Source organism: Pongo pygmaeus, chromosome 3 (genome assembly GCF_028885625.2).
Source record: "Pongo pygmaeus isolate AG05252 chromosome 3, NHGRI_mPonPyg2-v2.0_pri, whole genome shotgun sequence".
NCBI lineage: Eukaryota > Metazoa > Chordata > Mammalia > Primates > Hominidae > Pongo > Pongo pygmaeus.
The window spans coordinates 142299277-142321441 of record NC_072376.2 but is presented as its reverse complement, the minus strand read 5'-3'; positions in this window follow the sequence as shown (position 1 = coordinate 142321441).

Here is a 22165-nt window from a genome sequence, read left to right as displayed (position 1 = left end):
GTTATAAAAAGAGGAGTTTCCCTGCACAAGTGCTTTTCTCTTTGCTTGCTGCCATCCACGTAAGATGTGACCTGTTCCTTTTTGCCTTCCACCATGATTGTGAGGCTTCCCCAGCCATGTGGAACTTTAAGTCCAATTAATCCTCTTTCGTTTGTAAATTGCCCAGTCTTGGGTATGTCTTTATCAGCAGCATGAAAATGGACTAATACAATAAATTGGTACCAGTAGAGTGGGACACTGCTGAAAAGAGACCCAAACATGTGGAAAAGACTTTGGAACTGGTTAACAGACAGATGTTGGAATAGTTTGGAGGGCTCAGAAGAAGACAGGAAAATATGGAAAAGTTTGGAACTTCCTAAGGACTTGCTGAATGGCTTTGAGCAAAAGCCTGATAGCAATATAGACAATAAGGTCCAAATGAGGTGGTCCCAGGTGGAGATGAGGAACATGTCGGGAACTGGAGCAAAGGTGAATCTTGTTATGTTTCAGCAAAGAGACTGGTGGCATTTTGTCCTTTACTTAGAGATTTGTGGAACTTTGAACTTGAGAGAGATGATTTAGGGTATCTCTTGAAAGAAATTTCTAAACAGCAAAGCATTCAAAATGTGACTTGGATGCTGTTAAAGGTATTCAGTTTTATAAGGGGAACAGAGCATAAAAGTTTGAAAAAACTGCAGCCTGAGAGTGTGATAGAAAAGAAAATCCCATTTTCTGAGGAGAAATTCAAGCGGGCTGCAGAAACTTGTACAAGCAATAAGGAGCCAAATGTTAGTCCCCAAGACAGTAGGAAAAATGTCTCCAGGCCATGTCAGAGATTCTTCATAGCAGCTCCTCCCATCATAGACCCGGAAGCCTAGGAGGAAAAAGCGGTTTCATGGGCCAGGCCCAGGGTTGCTGTGCTATGCGCAGCCCAGGGACTTAGTGCCCTGTGTCCCAGCTGCTCCATCCATGGCTGAAAGGGGCCAACGTAGAGCTCAGTCCATGGCTTCAGAGGGTGCAAACCTCAAGCCTTGGCAGCTTCTACATGGTGTTGAGCCTGTGGGTGCACAGAAGTCAAGGACTGAAGTTTGAGAACCTCTGCCTTGATTTCAGAGGATGTATGGACATGCCTGGATGTCCAGGCGGAAGTATGCACAGGGACAGGGCCCTCATGGAGAACCTCTGCTAGGGCAGTGCAGATGGGAACTGTGGGGTCAGAGCCCTGACAGAGTCCCTACTGGGGTACTGCTTAGTGAAACTGTGAGAAGAGGGCCACCATCCTCCAGACCATCTAGTGACAGCTTGCCCCGTGCTCCTGGAAAAGCCACAGACACTCAATGCTGGTCTGTGAAAGCAGTCAAGAGGGAGGCTGCACCCTCTTGACTGCCACAGGGGTGGAGCTGCCGAAGACCATGGGAACCCATCTCTTGCATCAAAATGACCTGGATGTGAGACATTGAGTCAAAAGAGATCATTTTGGAGCTTTAAGATTTGACTGCCCCTCTGGATTTTGGACTTGCAAGAGGACTGTAGCCCCTTTGTTTTGGCCAAATTCTCCCATTTGGAATGGATTTACCTAATGCCTGTTCACTCATTGTATCCAGGAAGTAAGTAACCTGCTTTTGATTTTAGATTCACAGGAGAAAGGGACTTGCCTCATCTTGAATGAGACTTTGGACTGTGGGGTTTTGAGTTAATGCTGAAATAAGTTAAGACTTTGAGGGACTTTTGGGAAGGCATGATTCATTTTAAAATGTGAGGATGTGAGATTTTGGAGGGGCTGGGGCAGAATGATATGGTTTGGCTGGGTCCCCAACCAAATCTCATCTTGAATTTCTACAAGTTATGAGAGAGACCTGGTGGGAGGAAATTGAAACATGGAGGCAGGTCTTTCCCATGCTGTTCTTGTGATAGTGAATAAGTCTCATGACATCTGATGGTTATAAAAAGGGGAGTTTCCCTGCACAGGCACTCCTCTCTTTGCCTGCCGCCATCTATGTAAGATGTGACTTGCTCCTCCTTGCCTTCCACCATGATTATGAGCTTTCCCCAGCAATGTGGAACTGTAAGTCCAATTAAACCTCCTCTCTTGTGAATTGCCCAGTCTTGGGTATGTCTTTATCAGTAGCATGAAAATGGACTAATACAAGATACTACTACACCTAAGAGCACATACATATGTCAAATAATCATACTGAAACATGTTCAACATCTTCAACTTTCAGGAGACAAAAATTTAAAAAATAATAATATACCATTATAAACCTATTATTTTACTTGTATTTTTATTTTACTTCTGGGATACATGTGCAGAACGTGCAGGTTTGTTACATACATATACCTCTGCCGTGGTGGTTTGCTGCACCCATCAACCCATCATCTAGGTAGGTTTCAAGCCTCTCATGCATTAGGTATTTGTCCTAATGCTCTCCTTCCCTTTGCCCCTGACCCTCTGACAGGCCCTGATGTGTGATGTTTCCCTATGTCCATGAGTTCTCATTATTCAACTCCCACTTATGAGTGAGAATATGCAGTGTTTGGTTTTCTGTTCCTGTGTTAGTTTGCAGAGAATGATGGTTTCCAGTTTCATCCATGTCCCTGCAAAGGACATGAATTCATTCTTTTTTATGGCTGCATAGTATTGTATGGTGTATTATGTGCCCATTTTCCTTATCCAGTCTATCATTAATGGGCACTTATGTTGGTTCCAAATCTTTGTTATTGTAAATAGAGCCGTAATAAACATATGTGTGGCATGTGTCTTTATAGTAGAATGATTTATAATCCTTTAGGTATATACCCAGTAATGGGATTGCTGGGTCAAATGGTATTTCTTGTTCTAGATCCTTGAAGAATCGCCACACTGTCTTCCACAATGGTTGAACTAATTTACACTTCCTCAACAGTGTAAAAGCAATCCTATTTCTCCATAGCCTCACGAGCATATGTTGTTACCTGACTTTTTAATGATTGCCATTCTAACTAGCATGAGATGGTATCTCATTATGGTTTTGATTTGCATTTCTCTAGTGATCAGTGATGATAAGCTTTTTTTTTCATATGTTCGTTGGTCACAAAATTTTTCTTCTTTTGAGAAGTTCATATCCTTTGTCTACTTTTTGATGGGGTTGTTTGGTTTTTTTCTTGTGAATTTGTTTAAGTTCCTTGTAAATTCTGGATATTAGACCTTTGTCAGTTGGTTAGATTCCAAAAATCTTCTCCCATTCTGTAGACTGCCTGTTCACTCTGATGAGAGTTTCTTTTGCTTTGCAGGAGCTTGTTAGTTTAATTAGATCCCATTTGTCAAATCTGGTTTTTGTTGCAACTGATTTTGGTGTTTTAGTCATGAAGTCTTTGCCCATGGCTATGTCCTGAATGGCATTGCCTAGGTTTTCTTCTATGGTTTTTATGGTTTTATGATTAAGTCTTTAATCCATCTTTAGTTAATTTTTGTATAAGGTGTAAGGAAGGGATCCAGTTTCTGTTTTCTGCATATGGCTAGTCACTTTTTCTAGTACCGTTTATTAAATAGGGTATCCTTTCCCCATTGCTTTTCTTTTTTGTCAAGTTTGTTGAAGATCAGATGGCTGTAGATACGTGGTGCTATTTTTAAGGCCTCTGTTCTGTTCCATTGGTCTATATATCAGTTTTGGTACCAGTACCATGCTGTTTTGGTTACTGTAGGCTTGTAGTGTAGTTTGAAGACAGGTAGCCTGATGCCTCCAGCTTTGTTCTTTTTGCTTAGGATTGTCTTGGCTATACAGGCTCATTTTGGTCCCATATGAAATTTAAAGTAGTTTTTTTCTAATTCTGTGAAGAAAGTCAGTGGTAGCTTGATGAGAATAGCATTGAATCTATAAATTACTTTGGGCAGTATGGCCATTTTCACAATATTGATTCTTCCTATCCATGAGCATGAAATGTTTTTCCATTTGTTTGTGTCCTCTCTTATTTCCTTGAGCAGTGGTTTGTAGTTCTCCTTGAAGAGGTCCTTCATGTCCCTTGTAAGTTGTGTTCCCAGGTATGTTCTTCTCTTTGTAGCAATTGTGAATGGGAGTTCACTCATGATTTGGCTCTCTGCTTATCTATTATTGGTGTATAGAAATGCCTGTGATTTTTGCACATTTATTTTGTATCCTGAGGTTTTGCTGAAGTTGATTATGAGCTTAAGGAGTTTTTGGGCTGAGACAATGCGGTTTTCTAAATACACAATCGTGTCATCTTCAAACAGAGACAATTTGACTTCTTCTCTTCCTATTCAAATACCCTTTATTTCTTTCTTTTGCCTGATAGCCTTGGCCAGAACTTCCAATACTATGTTGAATAGGAGTGGTGAGAGACGCCACCCTTGTCTTGTGCCAGTTTTCAAAGGGAATGTTTCCAGCTTTTACCCATTCAGTATGATATTGGCTATGGGTTTGACATAAATAGCTCCTATTATTTTGAGATATGTTCCATCAATACCTAGTTTGTTTAGAGTTTTCAGCATGAAGGGGTGTTGAAATTATTGAAGGCCTTCTCTGCATGTATTGAGATAATCATGTGGTTTTTGTCGTTGGTTCTGTTTATGTAATGGATTACATTTATTGATTTGCATATATTGAACCAGCCTTGCATTCAGGGATGAAGCCAACCTGATCATGGTAGATAAGCTTTTTGATGTGCTATGGATTCAGTTTGCTAGCATTTTACTGAGGATTTTTGCATCAGTGTTCATCAGGGAATATTGGCCTGAAAGTTTCTTGTTTTGTTGTGTGTCTACCAGGTTTTGGTATCAGGATGATGCTGTCTTCATGAAATGAGTTAGAGATGAATCCCTCTTTTTTTATTTTTGGACTAGTTTCAGAAGAAATGGTAGCAGCTCCTCTTTGTACTTCTGGGATAATTCAGCTGTGAATCTGTCTGGTCCTCAGCTTTTTTTGGTTGGTAGGTTATTAATTACTGCCTCAATTTCAGAACTTGTTATTGGTCTATTCAGGGATTTGACTTCTTCCTGGTTTAGTCTTGGGGGAGTATATATGTCCTGGAATTTATCCATGTCTTCTAGATTTTCCAGTTTATTTGCATAGAAGTGTTTATAGTATGCTCTGATGGTAGTTTGTATTTCTGAGAAATTAGTGGTGATATGCCCTTTATCATTTTTTATTTTGTCCATTTGACTCCTCTCTCTTTTCTTCTTTATTAGTCTGGCTAGCAGTCTATTTTGTATTCTGATTTTTTGTAAAAAAAAATGTACATGGGAGAAAAGTAATTATTAAATACGATAATATTTAATACAATAATTATCTGGGCCAGGTGCTGTGGCTCATGCCTGTAATCCCAGCACTTTGGGAGGCTGAAGAGGGCGGATCACCTGAGGTCAGGAGTTTAAGACCAGCCTGGCTAACATGGTGAAACCCCATCTCTACTAAAAATATAAAAATTAGCCAGGTGTGGTGGCAGGCACCTGTAATTCCAGCTACTTGGAAGGCTGAGGCAGGAGAATCACTTGAACCTGGGAGGTGGAGGCTGCAGTGAGCCGAGATTATACCACTGCACTCCAGGCTGGGCAACGGAGTGAGACTCTGTCAGAAAAAAAAAAAAAAAATTATCTGCAGCACACTTCATGCCATGCCTTCCTTATATTATATTTACTTATAATAGACTATGACCCTCCTAAGGTCAAGATGTCTGTATAACTAAAAAATATTTACAACTCAATTGCAGTTACTCTATAAATGTAGTAACATTTGAATTGTTTCTGTGAATCACTGATCTTTTAGATGCATGTTCAGTTTTGGAGGAATCTTGGGAATCCTTCAGAAAAGAAGAACGGCATTGAATTAAATGGACTATAAAAGGATATCTTTCAGCTGAAGTATTCTGACAGCAGCATATTCTTGCCAACCAGGTCATTCCAAATGTGTATCTGACCATTATTTTAAATTAGAAGATATACTACTGTCAAACCATATCAGCCTAGAATAAAAAGTGACATAACAATGTTAAAGGAAAAACCACCGACAATTTTTTCAGTAGCTCTCATCCAGTACCATAATGAAATAGAATGTCATAAATAATTTGTTTCTAATAACACTAAAAGCTTCAAAATTCAAGAGATAATTCACTTTACTATAAAACATCGTCTTAGCATGATTCAAGGTTACTCTTATACATCACCTTTCCTTGGTTGCATTCAATTTGCTTTCTTTAATGAGGAAAGAAATAGGGTTGACAATATAGGTACTGCCCTGGAGAACTGGCCTCAACCCCAGTTTACAAACACATCAGTCAGATGTATTCTATGCCATGATAAAGAGAATGTAAAAACCTCTGGACTACAGAATGATTCATACACACTCTGATGCTTTTAGATTCCAAATGAAGACAACAATTAATAGAAGTAAAGAGAATGCTGAAAAATTCAAAAGCCATTTTCTGTTTATCTTCATCTTCTATTTCATAGTTCATAAAATAATTATACCCCACACGATTATGCTATAATAACACCAATTAATTGGACAATGGAAGCAATAATTCCAAGTATGAACCATTCAAGATAATTGATAACATACTGTGTTCTGAAATCAGGTGTATAAAACCTCATTGTTAAGTACACTGTAGCTTAAGTTTTGGCAACTCAAATGTTAACTGTATATAATAACTCGATATTTCAGGAGTTTCCAATTACTCTTTTTTGTTTGTCATTTATAAAAGGAGAGTTAGGGCTAATATGATTATATAAAATATTCAGTTCACATTTAAAAGAAAATATCTGCACAACACTTCAAAATAGCTATGGAAATACTTATTAAATGGTCATATAATTCTAAACAATAACTTGCATTCCCAACATACCAAACAATTAAAAACAGAAATGGGACGGGGTGTCCTAATGGAAAATATTCTTTCCGATATTTTGTTAAGTTTGGTCTTGCATTTTTAAAAGAATGAACAGAGGTATCTTCTAGGAACCTGATGTGTTCTTCAGTCTGAATTACCATAGAGGCATTAATTTCTGCCACTACCCATGGATAATAAGTAACTTTAAAACTTAACTTAGAGATTCTTCTGTCCCCTCCTCTTCCCCTTCCCCCCATGAGTTATTTACTCCAGACGAAGATTATTTTCTGCTCAAACAGAACACTTTTCAATTAAATAAATATTAATTTATATAAGGCTACGGTTTCTATGTTCAACTGTGGGACATCTTTAAAACATAAATCATTGTAAAATTACATATTTCAAATTTAATATAAACAAAAGTGATCTAAGTGTTGCGTTATTTCTACTTTTTAATTCCTATTAACTAGAAATATAAATACTTCATCCAAACAATTGTATCTTTAATTGTATCAAGATACCCACTTTTTACTATCATGTCTTTCATTGTGGCTTGATTTAAACATTGTTTTATTATTGTATGTTGCTGCTCACGTCTCTGACCAGGGTAGCACAAAATATAAATAATCACTTCAAATGTCCCCAGCTGCTCTTTTGTATTTTGATAGGTCCAATCATTCTTAATAAGAATGCTTGATAGCTTTGGAAACCTCAGCAATACAGTACCACATTCTTGACTTTTTTTATGTTATTATTTTATACTACAGCATAACAGGTGCTTCATTTTTGTAGATTAAATCAAAAGATGAAAATTTCAAGCTTTCAACTCTTTCTTGTTTAGGTTAATCTTCCAAATTCTTTATAAAGCTCATAGTTTACAATTCTCCTGAGCTTATGAGTACATACACACATATGTACCTGCACATGAGCTATTAGATAAAAGAGAATTTTTAACAACAAAAAAAGCTATTGAATTATAGAGTTGAAAGGTGGACTGACAGCAGGACATAATACTCAAAGCCACAGCTTTGGGCATTATAACTAATGAGAGATCCTATTTAAAAAAAATATTTTGAGTAATAATGTTTTCTTTTCAATAAATTTAAAATGTAACATTTATTGTTCCCTTAAAATAATGTCTTGCCTTAAATGGGTTTCAAAATGTGAAAGCTTTCAGTTAATATAAAACATTGGAATCAATAATAATAGTGGCTATTGTTGTTATTGTTTTATTTTATATGTATTCATTTTGTGTTGAAAATAAATTTTGTTTTTTTTTTTTTTTTTTGAAACGGAGTTTTGCTCTTGTTGCCCAGGCTGCAGTGCAGTGGCGCAATCTTGGCTCACTGCAACCTCTGCCTCCTGGGTTCAAGTGATTCTCCTGCCTCAGCCTCCCACGTAGCTGGGATTACAGGCATGTGCCACCACACCCAGCTAATTTTGTATTTTTAGTAGAAACGGGGTTTCTTCATGTTGGTCAGGCTGGTCTCGAACTCCCAACCTCGGGTGATCTGCCCGCCTCAGTCTCCCAAAGTGCTGGGATTACAGGCATGAGCCACCGCTCCTGGCCTAAATGTTGATTTTTTTAAAAGGTAGTATAGGGATGATGCAGAAGATGCATATTGAATTGAATTTTCTAAATGTGATGCTACATAGCCTCAAGCCATACTATTTCACTTTGTCCTTTTTGCAAAACAATGTTAATGCCAACTAAATGTGGAGACATGCAACGCAACTAAGATTTTTCCATCAGAAAAACAAATCAACATGTGTACCTTATGCAAAAATTTAGATGTATTTATGTCACTGTGTAAACACATGAGCTAACTTACCCTTAAAAGTAACATTGTTTATGTTAAAGTGGTCTAAAAAACTCTTTATTTTTCCTGTTATATCTAATCTAACATTTCCCTATTGTACTAAGAAAGAAACTTGCAATCCTATAAGTCTTTGGTTCAGAGAAAGATTCTAATACAATTACAGATTATATTTAAGGGCCTATCTTGAGAGTTGGAAAAGGCTCACAGATATATACCAAATACTACCATAAATAGCAGGTATCAATTTCTTAGAGAATTGAGTAGCATTTCTTATGTGGAACAAAAGTGCTCTGTAAAGAACAAACATACAGAGGGAAGTAACAAACACTGGGGACTCCAAAAGCGGGGCAGGGGTGTGAGAGTTGAAAAATTACCCACTGGGTATAATATTCACTATTGGGTGATGGACACACTAGAAGCCCAAACCTCACCATGATACAATATATCCATGTAACAAACCTGCACATGTACCATCTGGATCTATTAAAATATATATATTTAAAGAGTAACAGTGTTAAATAATATATGAGAGGTGTTGCTCATACTGTATTAGCCCTTAAACACCAATTACCTTTCTTCTCTATTTCTTTACCCACCCTCAAGAACAATACTTGGTAAAATTATTTACACCTATCATTACATCTATCATACTAGTTCAGCTCAATAAGTCACACATACACAACAATGACCTTTCCAAAAAACATTTGAATTTGACTTAAAATAGGGTGCAGTTAGATTGCCACACAAAAAACTATTCTTTGCAAAATATCAATGCTCAGCAAACCTTTACATTGAAAAGAACAGATTTGTGATGCTCAGAACAACAGATGTTAGTTTGCTATTACATTAAAAACGGAACATAAAAGAGAAAGATATTTGCTTGTATCATATGCTGTGAGTTGATCATCTGCATCTGCTTGGCATGTTTGGGTCTAAATGAAGCAAGTTGAATTTCCAAAGAAAGTATCCATTTACTGCCGCATAGTCAAAGCAATTACATTTCTTTCCTGCTGCACTCATCAATCATAGAACAAGTCAAATATTCACACTGCAGCTTAAGCAAGAACACCAAAGGAACCAGGTGTCACACACCAGGTATTAAGTATGTAAGTGAGATACTGAAGAGAAGAGGCTGGGTGATGCTGGAGATGGAGAATAGAGGGAAAGCCCTTGAGGCACCCTGATTGCATGGAGTCATATTGTCTCTTTTCCACAGAATTAATTTAATTAGCCTCTCCCCAGTATTTTGTATTGTTCCTAACGTTGAATGGTCACTGATAGAAAGTTGCGTCACTGCTGCCCTTACTAGAGGAGCACTCTTCTGTTCTGTAATGGTGATTTGCCTCAGGTGAAAAATAGGATCACTCTCTGTTCTTACTGGTTTCTGAAAAAGAAAATGCTTCCTCCCAACCAGCACTGCACTATTATTTTTGTTATCACTTTTCATACAGCTGCACCTTCTCTAAGGAAAACTGGGGGAAAAGTATCAAACTCTTGCCTGTGCCTAGAGGTAGAAACTGAAATCCAATTATCTAATAGATAGAAACACTTAATATTACATCTTTAAAAAGAAAAGCAGCATTATTTTAAAAATAGAATGTCATTGCCAGTGTTTAGTGTGTAATTTAAGTTTTACAAAGGAAATGTGCAATCCCGGAAATATGAAATTTAGTAAAATATAATATTTATATCGAAGCTTAAATTTTCGTTGTGTCAATGTATGTTTAAACTTTCACCTTCTGTTCATTCAGTTCATAAATTAACAAAATTTTTGATCAATAAACCTCCTAAAATAATCTTTTATGAGTATAATCTAATTCCTGGGTTTTAGATTGCTTGTTCTTCCTTTATTCCTGAAACAAAACCATAATCTATTCCCAAAGTAAAAAAAAAAAAATACTTTTACTTCAGAAATGTTGGCTAGTAGAATAAATTGGTAAAAGGTTTATTTATTCGTAAGTATAGTATTTTACCTAACAATAAATTACAAAGTTACAAAACAATAAGTTACAAAGTAAAATTCATTCACAATTCAATTAAATTCTCTTCTAAGAACTATGAAATGATAAACATTAATTTAATTACATGGAAAAAAGCTGTATGCCTACAAATTACATTATAATAGGATTTGAATTCAAAATGGAAGACTGGTAACTATACCTCCTTCCTTCCACCAACATTTATTGAAATGACAGAAAATAATATAAATTAAATAAATTCCAGAAAAAAACTAACAATAAATAGGAGACGCCCTGAGCAGAGAAAAGCCTACAACTAACTTATGGAGGCTAGCAGATAAATGAGATTAGCTCAGAGAATACTCCTGATAAGACCGCAGCAAAAATAGGAACTCTTCAGCTGCTGGAGCTGGCAGAATGAGGGAGGAAGAGGAGGAGGAAAAGGGGCTGAAACGTAGGTTACTAAAAGAATTTATTGGTGGAGAATGGCATTGTGAGGACTCAGAGTACCAACAGGAAATCTCAGTAAGGGTTCAACTGCAATAGAAATATTTGTATTGACCAGAAAGACTATAATACAGTGAGTTAAGTGTTTATAATACCTTGGAAAGATTTGGGCAACTATATCTCTTGATTCACAGACTACCTTTTCAGTTAGTCTCTATTAACAAATAACCGTACCTTCAAAATGCAAGAGTGGCAATTACTCCCAGGCTGAACTGGTAACATTTTTATGACATAAATTGGTCAGTCTGTTGAGACTAGACTTGCTTAATTCTATTCTCACGCCTAAGTTACAAATTTCAAAATTTAGATCTGAGAATAAATTTATTTTCAAAACTGGGGTATATTATTCTCACCATCTAACATTATCTACAAGGACTATGGCTTTTTATCAGACTTCTTACAGTAAACGATTGCTTTTTTTATTGGCATAGTACAATAAATAAGAAGCAGAGATTCTTTTCCACAGACAACAGTAAAGATGCCACACATCTTTACTCTGAGACCATTAAAATTTCTGTTAGTGACAATGTTAGAATAGTTTGTTTTAGACTAAACTTCCTGCTAAGAGCAACTATCAAATCTAGGGAAAGTAACTTTTTTAATCTTTATAAAAACATTAAAGAGTTATTTTGTCAATAAAGATTTTTAGGACCAAGACTGAGGGGAAAAGGTCCAGACTAATGACTCCAGAATTTGATATTACTTTTCGTCTCAAGGCATTTGAAATCCCAAAACATATAGCTGAGCGGAACTTTCAGGAGACTCAAGGGGTTAGGCAAAATTTGGAATTTCGAGTTCAGCAGTATAGATAGGCTCTGAAAAGGACCCCAAGCATTTAGTTGTGACTCAAAATGGCTACACTCTAGGAGTAAAAGTAAATGTGAAATAGAGCAATTGTCATGAAGATTGAAGCCCAGACAAGTCATTTGAATTCATAATTGAATTACAGTGATCTGAATAGTTATTGTCATACCCTACCTGCCTATTAGAAACTAAACCAAGTCCACTTAGGAGAGGTATAACACCATACAAAGCATCCAATCCCCTTTATAGTTTTTAATATACAGTGTCTAGCATTTAATTTCTTTAAAAAAAAGCTATAAAAATACAACATTTAATATAAACCAAGAGGATAAACCTATTATAGAAACAGGCCCATGACAAATCTAGGAAATTGAGTTATTAGACATGGACATTAAAATAAAATTACTGCGATCCTACTGGGATCATCTACCTTCTGCCAATAAAAGATCCTAGTAAGAGCTCAGAAATGGAAGTGTATGAAAAGTAACAGAAAAGATAAGTATGTAGGTAAATCCAAATGAATATTGGTTGAATAAAGCAATGGTAATAATGTCCTGTGATGATCAAAACCTATTTTATGTCAAAATATTTTTGTTTTGTTTTGCAATTGAAAGAAGGTTAAGGAAATTAAACTTATAGTGTTTTCTGTAGCCCTTGAAAACATTTTTCAAGATATCTCCATAGTTTGTTAATATTGAAAAATCTATGAAACAATCCAATAGGATGCAATTTTCCACTCTATGCATTTAGAGAGACACATTTATAGAGATATTTATAGAGATAAATAAAGAAAGTTAAATAAAAGGAAGATATATATTTTTATGTCTAAACATTAGGTAGCTATTCCAGGGTTCTTATGAAAGGGAGCATAAAACTGCATAAATGAACACAATTATTTTCTGTTTGGATTTATAATGTATTCTATAATGAATACTTTTATAAAGAATAGTGTGCTTCCATTAAAAGCATTAAGCAAAAGCATAACCAAAAGAAAATGGAAGTAACGATGTTTGACACATTGACAATGAACAAATTTATTATTTAAAATAATCTAACAATGAGAATGTGACATCGGCAAGATGGTGGAATGGGAAGCCCTACTCTCTTCTCCCACCTGGAGACACTAACTTAACAACAATACACGGACTAATTCCCTTTGTGAGGAATACAGACACCAACTAAGAAATTCTTAAACCTTGGGCAAATGCTGTATTGGGCAAAACCTTGGAGAAAAACCAGCTGCATTGAAGTGGGTAAAAAATATTGATGATACTTACCTACTAGAGTCTCTCTCCCATCTCCTCAGCTTCTAGCTTCTCTCTGGGTAGGAAAAGACTGAACCATATGTCCAATATTCAGACTTTTCAGGATACTGCTCAAGGGACTAGTTTCTGTCTTGGTGAATCTAAGCTCTGACAGGAAAGGGTGCCAGCTAGGAAGCAGCTGAGAACAAAGGTGACAGTTTAAAGTAGTAGATATTCATTTGCCATAGTCTTTCCTCCACAGATCAGCATGGAATGAGTGAAGAAAGCCCCAAACTCCCAGCTTCTTCCTGGGAAGGGAGTTAACATATGCATCCAATGTTCTGGCTGTTCAGAAGACTGAGGGACTAGTTTCTGTCTCACTTAAATCAGAGCAATGACAAGACCCAGCATACACTAGATTACTGGTGGCCACCGAAAACAAGAGAGTTGAGTGACTTGCTGCTACATCAGGGGTTTCATGGAATAGGAAAGATAAGTTCAGAGGTCTTTCCCTACTGGGAAAAAAGAGTTGAGTGTGCATCCAGTGTTCTAGCTTTTGGAGAGGTTGCTCCAGGAACTGGTTTCTGTCTCACCCAACTTAGAGCACTGACAGAACTTAGCAGATGCTAGAAGCCTAGGGATCACCGATAACAAAAAGAGAATTGGGCAGCTTGCGGAAACTCCGAAGAATCTGCAGTACTGCAGGCAGACACCAGAGGGTGCAATAAATTAGAAGTACCTGCAAAAAGATAACAGCAAATCCTTCTAATACAGAATTTGCTCATACAAATCTAGAGAAGACATATCAACAGAAAAGGTTTAAGGGGTGGCAGAATCTCCAGCTGGGCTGACTGATGAAGGTCTTTTAATTTACAAAACCAGTCCTTAAATACTAGAAGAGGTGGTTGTTTTCTCAAATGTGTGGATCTAGGTGCAAAATAACAGGGAAACATGGCCTAATCAAAGGAAACGAGGACACATGATTTAATCACAGGAACAAAATAAATTTCCCAGAAATGACCCAAAAGAAATGGAATTATATAACTTTATCTTATAACAAATTCGTAATAATCATCGTAAGCATGCTCAATGAGCTCAGGAACAAGATACATGAACAAAATGAGAATATCTACAAAGAGATAACTTTTTAAAAAAGCAATGAAGCAGCAATTTGGAACTGAAGTATACAATAATTGAATTTAAAAATTCACTACAGGGCTTCAACAGCAGACTTGAACACACAGGTAGAATAACCAATAAAATCAAAGGCAAGTCATGAGGAATTATCCAGTCAGGAACAAAGAGAAAATAATAATAATAAAGAGCGAAGAAAATGTAAGGAATTTATGGGACACTATCAAATGCATCAGCATACACATTATTTGAATACCAAAAGATCAGGAAGAAAGATGAAGAAAGCTTTTTTTAAAGAAACAATGGCTAAAAAGTCCCCAAATCTGAGGCAGGAAATGTACATCTAAGGTATAAGGAGACCAGAATGAAACCAAGAAAGCCCATACCAAGACATGTCATAGTCAAATTGTAAAAATCAAAGAAAGAATTTTGAAACTGGCAAAAAATGCAATTCATTATTTACAAAGAAGCTTTCATAAAACTCTTAGCATATTCTCAGCAGAAACCTGGCAGTCCAGAAGCAAATAGGATGATATATTCAAAGTACTTAAGAAAAAAAAAAACTGCCATCCAAAAATAATATATCAAGTAAAACTGTTTTTCAAAAATTAAGAAGAAATAAAGTCTTTCCCAGATAAACAAAAACTGAAGTATTTCATAAACACCAGGCCTACCTTACAAGAATGCTAAAAGGGGTCCTTCAAGTTGTAGTGGAAGGACACCAGACAGCAACTCACAAGTAAATAAAAGTGTAAAGTATGGTGGTAAAGATAGATATAAAGATAAATAGAGAATGCTGTAATTCTGTAACAGTGATGAATGAAGCTTCTTTAAGTGAAGCATAAAGAATAAAGTATGAAAAATACTAATAAACTGAATTCAAGGGCACAATAAAATGATCATACACCATCACCAAGTGGGATTTACCCATGAGATACAAAAGTTTTTCAACACATGAAAATCAATCAATGTGATACACTGCCTTAACAAAACAAATAATAAAAAATACATGATCATAATAATAGATGCAGAAAAAATTGCCAAATTTAACACCTTTTAAAAAATAATGAACACTTAAAGTAGGTGATATGGTTTGGCTGTGTCCCCACCCAAATCTCACCTTGAATTGTAATAATCCCCATGTGTCAAGGGTGGGGTCACGTGGAGATAACTGAATCTTGGGGGCAGTTCCCCCATACTGTTCCTTAGTACTAAATACGTCTCAGGAGACCTGATGGTTTTATAACTGGGAGTTCTCCTACACAAGCTCTCTTGTCTGTTGCCATTTAAGATATTATTTTTCTCCTCATTTGCCTTCTGCCATGACTGTGAGGCCTCCTCAGCAATGTGAAACTGAGTCAGCTAAGCCTCTTTCCTTTATAAATTACCCAGTCTTGGGTATGTATTTATTGGCAGTGTGAGGACAGACTAATACAGGAGGAATGGAAGAAAATTACTTCAACATATTATAGACCATATTTGAAAACAGCTACCATCATATTCAACATTGAAGAACTGAAAGCTCTTCTTCTAAGAGCAGGAACAAGACAACAATGCCCATTCTTGTTATTTCTGTTCAACATACTACTGTAAGTCCTAGCTGAAGCAATTAAGCCAAAAATAAATGAAGAGAGAAAACAGAAAAAAGAAAATAAATGAAAGGCATCATAAAGGAAAATTAAATTATTTCTGTTTGCAAATGACATGATTGTAAACACAGAAAACGTTAAACATTTTTACAGAAAAACCTGTTAGAATTAATAAATAAATGCAGCAAAGTTGCATGACACAAAATCAATATACAAAAAAATTTCTATGTACTAGCAATAAAAAGAATTATAAACGAAATTAAGAAAACAATCCCATTTATGATAGCATCAAAATGAATAAAATACTTAGGATTTAACTAAGGAGATAAAAGATTAGTTCAGTAAAAACTACAAAGCACTGGCTGGGCACAGTGGCTCACACCTGTGTAATCCCAGCACTTTGGAAGGCCGAGGCAGGAGGATCACAAGGTCAGGAGATCAAGACCACCCTTGCTAACATGGTGAAACCCGATCTCTACTAAAAATACAAAAAATTAGCCAGGCGTGGTGGCAGGCACCTCTAGTCCCAGCTACTCAGGAGGCTGAGGCAGGAGAATGGCGTGAACCCGCGAGGTGGAGTGCAGTGAGCCGAGACCTTGCCACTACACTCCAGCCTGGGAAACAAAGCAAGACTCCGTCTCAAAAAAAAAAAAACAACTACAAAGCACTGCTGAAAGAAATTAAAGAAGACACAAACACAAAGAGATGCATGCTATGTTTATGGATTGAAAGAATTAATATTGTTAAAATATCATACTACCCAAAGCAATCTATAGATTCAATGCAATCCCCATCAAAATCTCAATGACATTTTATTTTTGTAGAAATAGAAAAAAATACTAGAATTCTTATGAAACCACAAAGGAATCTGAATATCCAAGACAATCTCAAGAAGAAACAATACATCTGGACGTCTCATATTTCCTTATTTCAAAACATATTCTAAGCTAGGGTAATCAAAACAGTATGGTACTGGCATAAAGATAGACATACAGACCATGGGACACAAGAGTGAAACTACCAATAACCCGGTCTACTTATACAGTCAAATGATCTTTGACAAGAGTGCCAAGACTCTACAATGGGGGAAAGAAACACAAATAGTGTAAGAGAAACTGTATACCCACATGCAAAAGAATAATTAAAACTATCTTACACCATGCCCCAAAATCAACTTAAAATGTAGTAAATATTTAAATATAAGACCTAAAAATATAAAACTTCTAGAAGAAAACACAGAGGAAAAGCTTCATAACTTTGGTTCTGGACAATGATTTATTGGATATGACACCAAAAACACAAGCAATAAAAGCAAAATTAGACAAGTGAAACTACATCAAACTAAAAAACATTTGCATAGCAGAGGAAACGATCAACAAAGTAAAAATGCATCCTATGAAATGGGAGAAAATACTTACAAACCATTAAGGTGATAAGGGATCAATATCCAAAATATATACAGAAATCCTATGATTCAATAGTTAAAAATAACAAATAACCTGATTTAAAATGGGCCAAAACTTGAATAGATATTTACTTAGACTTACAAATGGCCAACTGGTATAAGAAAAGGTGCTCAACATCGCTAATTAACAGGGAAATCCCTATCACAAACACAATGAGACATTGCCTCACACCTGTTAGGATGGCCATTATCAAAAAAGTAAAAACCAGAAATGACAAGTGTTGGCAAAGATGTGGAGAAATTGGAAGCTTTGTGCACTGTTAGTAGGAGCATAAAATGAGACAGCCATTATGGAAAACAGAATGGAGTTTCCTCAAAAAATTAAAAATAAAACTACCATGTAATTTGACCATTCAATTTCTGGGTATTTATTCAAAAGAATTGAAAACAGGATCTCAAAGAGACATATACACTCCCATGTTCACTGTAGCATTGTTCATATTAGCCAAGAGACACAAACCAGCTAAATGTTCATTGATGGATAAAGAATATATATATACATACAGTGAAATATTATTAATCCTTTAAAAGGAAGGCTGTTAAAAAAGAAGAATGTTGTCATATTCTAGAAAACAAATGAACCTTGAGGACAACATGCTAAATGAAATTAGTCACAGAAGGACAAGTACTACATGATTCCACAGACAAGTACTACATGATTCCACTTATACGAAGTATCTAAAGAATTCAAAGTCTTAGAAGCATAAAGGAGAATGGTAGTTGCCAGGGACTGTGGAAGGGGAAATGAGGAGTTACTCTTCAATGGGTGTTCAGTTTCAGTCATGGAAGATGAAAAAGTTACAGAGATTGGCTCTACAATAATGTGCATATAGTTAACAATACTGTACCATACATTAAAATTTGCTTAACAAGGTAGCTTTCATGCTATGTGCTCTTTACCACAATGAAAAATAATCCAATAATAGTTCCTGAAAATTTTTAATTACACCTAGCTAACTCTTCCATGCTGAGAAAGACTGCTTGCTGTAATTATTTACTGGGACTTGATGATTTACTTGGAGGCAAATGCAATTACAGCCTGACACCTTAATCACCATTAGTTTGTTTTGCTCCCTTGACACTGTTAAATGGAAGGTTAACTTTCTACGGATATTCTGATCCACCTATAATGGGTTTTCTGTGTATTCTTGAGACTGTGAATAATCTATATTGTTAAATGTGTGGAAAAAAATCTCAGTTAAGATTTAACTAGGACTAACTAATAAACCCTAAAGATAAACCTCACACTTGCACTAAAACAGTTTTATACCTTAAAACACTAAGATAATTTGTAAATTAAATGTATTTACCTAGATTATAACTATACATTGTCTGAAACAGTTGTTTAAAATTCTAGAGAAATATCTTTTTTGAAATTGTACAAATAAAACTACAGTTAACTTTTGTATTTTGATTCTAGACTACTTCCCAATTAAGACTTTCAAATCTTTAGTTAATTCTTCATATAAACATAATTCTTAATCACAAATCAGCTTGGGAGTGTAAATTAGTTTAACCACTGTGGAAGACAGTATGACAATTCCTCAAGGATCTAGAACTAGAAATACCATTTGACCCAGCAATCCCATTACTGGGCATATACCCAAAGGATTATAAATCATTCTACTATAAAGACCCATGTACACATATTTTTATTGTAGCACTATTCACAATAGCAAAGACTTGGAACCAACCCAAATGTCCATCAATGATAGAATGGATAAAGAAAATGTGGCATATATATAATGGAATACTATGCAGCCATGAAAAAGGATGAGTTAATGTCCTTTGCAGGGACATGGATGAAGCTGGAAACCATCATTCTCAGCAAACTAACACAAGAACAGAAAACCAAACACCGCATATTGTCACTCACAAGTGGGAGTTGAACAATGAGAACACATGGACACAGGGAGGGGAACGTCACACATTGGGGCCTATCAGGGGGTGGGAGGCTAGGGGAGGGATAGCATTAGGAGAAATACCTAATGCAGGTGACAGGTTGATGGGCACAGCAAACCACCATGGTATGTGTATACCTGTGTAACAAAACTGCACGTTCTGCACATGTATCCTGGAACTTAAAGTATAATAATAAAAAAAAATTCTTAATTAATGTTTTATTATCAACTTTAAAAGACTCGGGGTAATATGCTGACTTCCCCAATTTAAAATGGTGAAGTAAGTTTGGCATTTTCTTTTGTTCTTTTAGAGATCTTCTCAAATCTTCAGGAGAATTAGAAATTAGAAAACAGAAATGTATATTTAACTTTAGTGACACAAGGAGGAATCTAAAACTTCACATCACAAAACAGGAAGAAGGGCTGCCAAAAACAGTGAATATCAAGCAGGAGAATGGTGTCTTGTTGTTTCAGTTTATATTTAATTAATGCATAAATTGCATTTAATTTCATATGCTTCTATTTGTAATTATCACTGTGTATCTTGTTTTATTTTTGTCTAATTTCCTTTGGGCTGTTCATAATTTCCTACATGAATATTTTATATATACAGGTTATTAATCCCAATACTATTTATAGACTGATCTGTCTTCCTTCATCATTTATTTGAAAGGCTATCTTCATTATTTATTCAATCTCCATATATTTGGTGGGTTATTTCTGAACTCATGTTGCATCAACAACAGTACTGTTATATAGCATTACAAAATATTTAGATTTTAGTAGGACACACTTAAAAACTACTTGAGTTGTTTTTAGTTATTTTGGCTAATTATTGCAAATTTATTATTCACTTGAACTTTAAAATTGGTTTTCAAGGCCCATGAGGAATTCAGTTCTAACATTTCTTGGAATTAAATTGCCTTTACAGATTAATGTGAGTAACATTTAAAATAGTGAGTCATGCTATCTGTAATGATAGACTGCCTCTCTATTAATTTAGAATGTTTTACAGCTACCAGTAAAGCTTTGCAGTGTTTTCCATGACATTCTTGCACTTTTCTTGTTAGGCTTACTCCTAAGCATGTCTCAATATTTGTTGCTATTGAGAATGTAATGCTTTTCCATTACATTTCCTAATATATTATTGTTACCATACAAGAAAATTTGACTTGTGTGTGTCTGTTGATTTTGTATCTTTCCATCTTGATAAACTGTCTTATTGGACTTCACAGCTGTAGATTAATTATTCTGGTTTTGGTTTGTTCCTAGCTGACAACAGCATATGCAAATAATGATTTTTGATGTTGTTTTTCCAATATTTATATTCATTGTCACTGTTTCTTGTGTTATTGCATTGGCTCAAATCTCCAATATAATGTTGAATAGTAGTAATTTTATCAAAGATCCTCATTTTATTTCCTACTTTAATAGAATTCATTCAGTAAATAAATACTTATTACATGTTTATAGTGTACCAGAGTATATGCTAGGGATAAAGGTTCTATTGATAAAGTTGTGGAAAAGTCTGATAAAGTCCTTGCTTTTATAGCACTATTGGTAGTAGAAAAGACAAGATGTACAAGTAAATAAATAAATGAATACATTTAAAAGTTAACGTGACTAATTTCATATAATGTCAAAGTTGTGAAGGAAATAAAACATAAATTCAGTGAAGAAAGATTTAACAGGGATTAGTGTAACATTAGAAAATACAGCCAGATAAGCTTTCTTTATTAAATGATATTGAAACATAGCCTTTAACTATGAGAAGGATCCTGCCATGTTAAAATCATGTGGAAGAGAGTTCCAGACAGGCAAAAGTAAAAGTAAATCTGAGGACACTAAGAGGCTAGTATATTTACCATGAGGGAAGAGAGGAGAGAGTGATGGTAGGTGTTTAATCAACATGTTTGTTTCTTCTGTAGTTGTTAATCTATTTTTGTCTAATTTTGTTAATTTATACATTCCTACAGATTTTCCCTTTTGCCTAGGTTTTCAAATCCACTGGTATAAGATGACATGGTACATTTTAATATTTTAGATCTGCTCTTTGTCTTCTTTATTTCCTATTTTGTGTTCCTAATATTGTCTTTTTCTCTTCTTTTTTATATTCAGTCATACTCATCAAGGTTTTTTTTATTATTGAGCTTTTTACTATCTTCTCACTTCAATGATTTTATAATATCTTACAATTTTTCCAGGATTTTTATTTTTATTGGAAGAATTGGTCCAAATTACTCATTATACTACTATTGGAAGCAAAAGTCCTAAATCATTTTTAAAAGGCTGCAGCCTTCTAATCTCTTTCAGTGATTTCTGATGTAAACTGATTAATGAAAGCCCACAGTAACATTATATAATATATCAAGTATTTGATAATTAATAGGTAGAATTAAAATCTGTGATGATTTTTCCTAAATTTATATTTATTTAATCAAAACATTTATTTATTAAAAGCCAGACTGCTGTATTTTAAGAATTGTGCTTCTAGGAACATTGAAAAATAAAGAGTTTGTGGCCCCTCCATCAAGGTGTTCAGAGATAAGGGACCTGATATTAAAGAAACATAATGTAAACCACATACAGAATTAGGATTTAAATAGAATTGTAGGGAACTCAGATGGAAGGAAAACCTTTGAAATCTTTTCCCAAAAAGGACTTTGTGCTTGCATAATAGCTTTATTTTTAAAGTCCTTTTCCTTTGTTGACATTGCTTTAGAATTCTTATTTGTATTCTTCATTTTGTTCTTCTCTAGGGTTTAATGTCTTCTGATGAAGAACTGAACTGTTATGTAAAATAGGTATTTTGATGTCTTCAAATCATCATATCTCAATCTGCATTAAAGCTAAGTGAATGACAAGGAAAATAACAAGATCCAGGACCATACAAATGATAATAGGTTCCCCTTAAACTTCCCTGCAAATAATTTGGTCAGTGA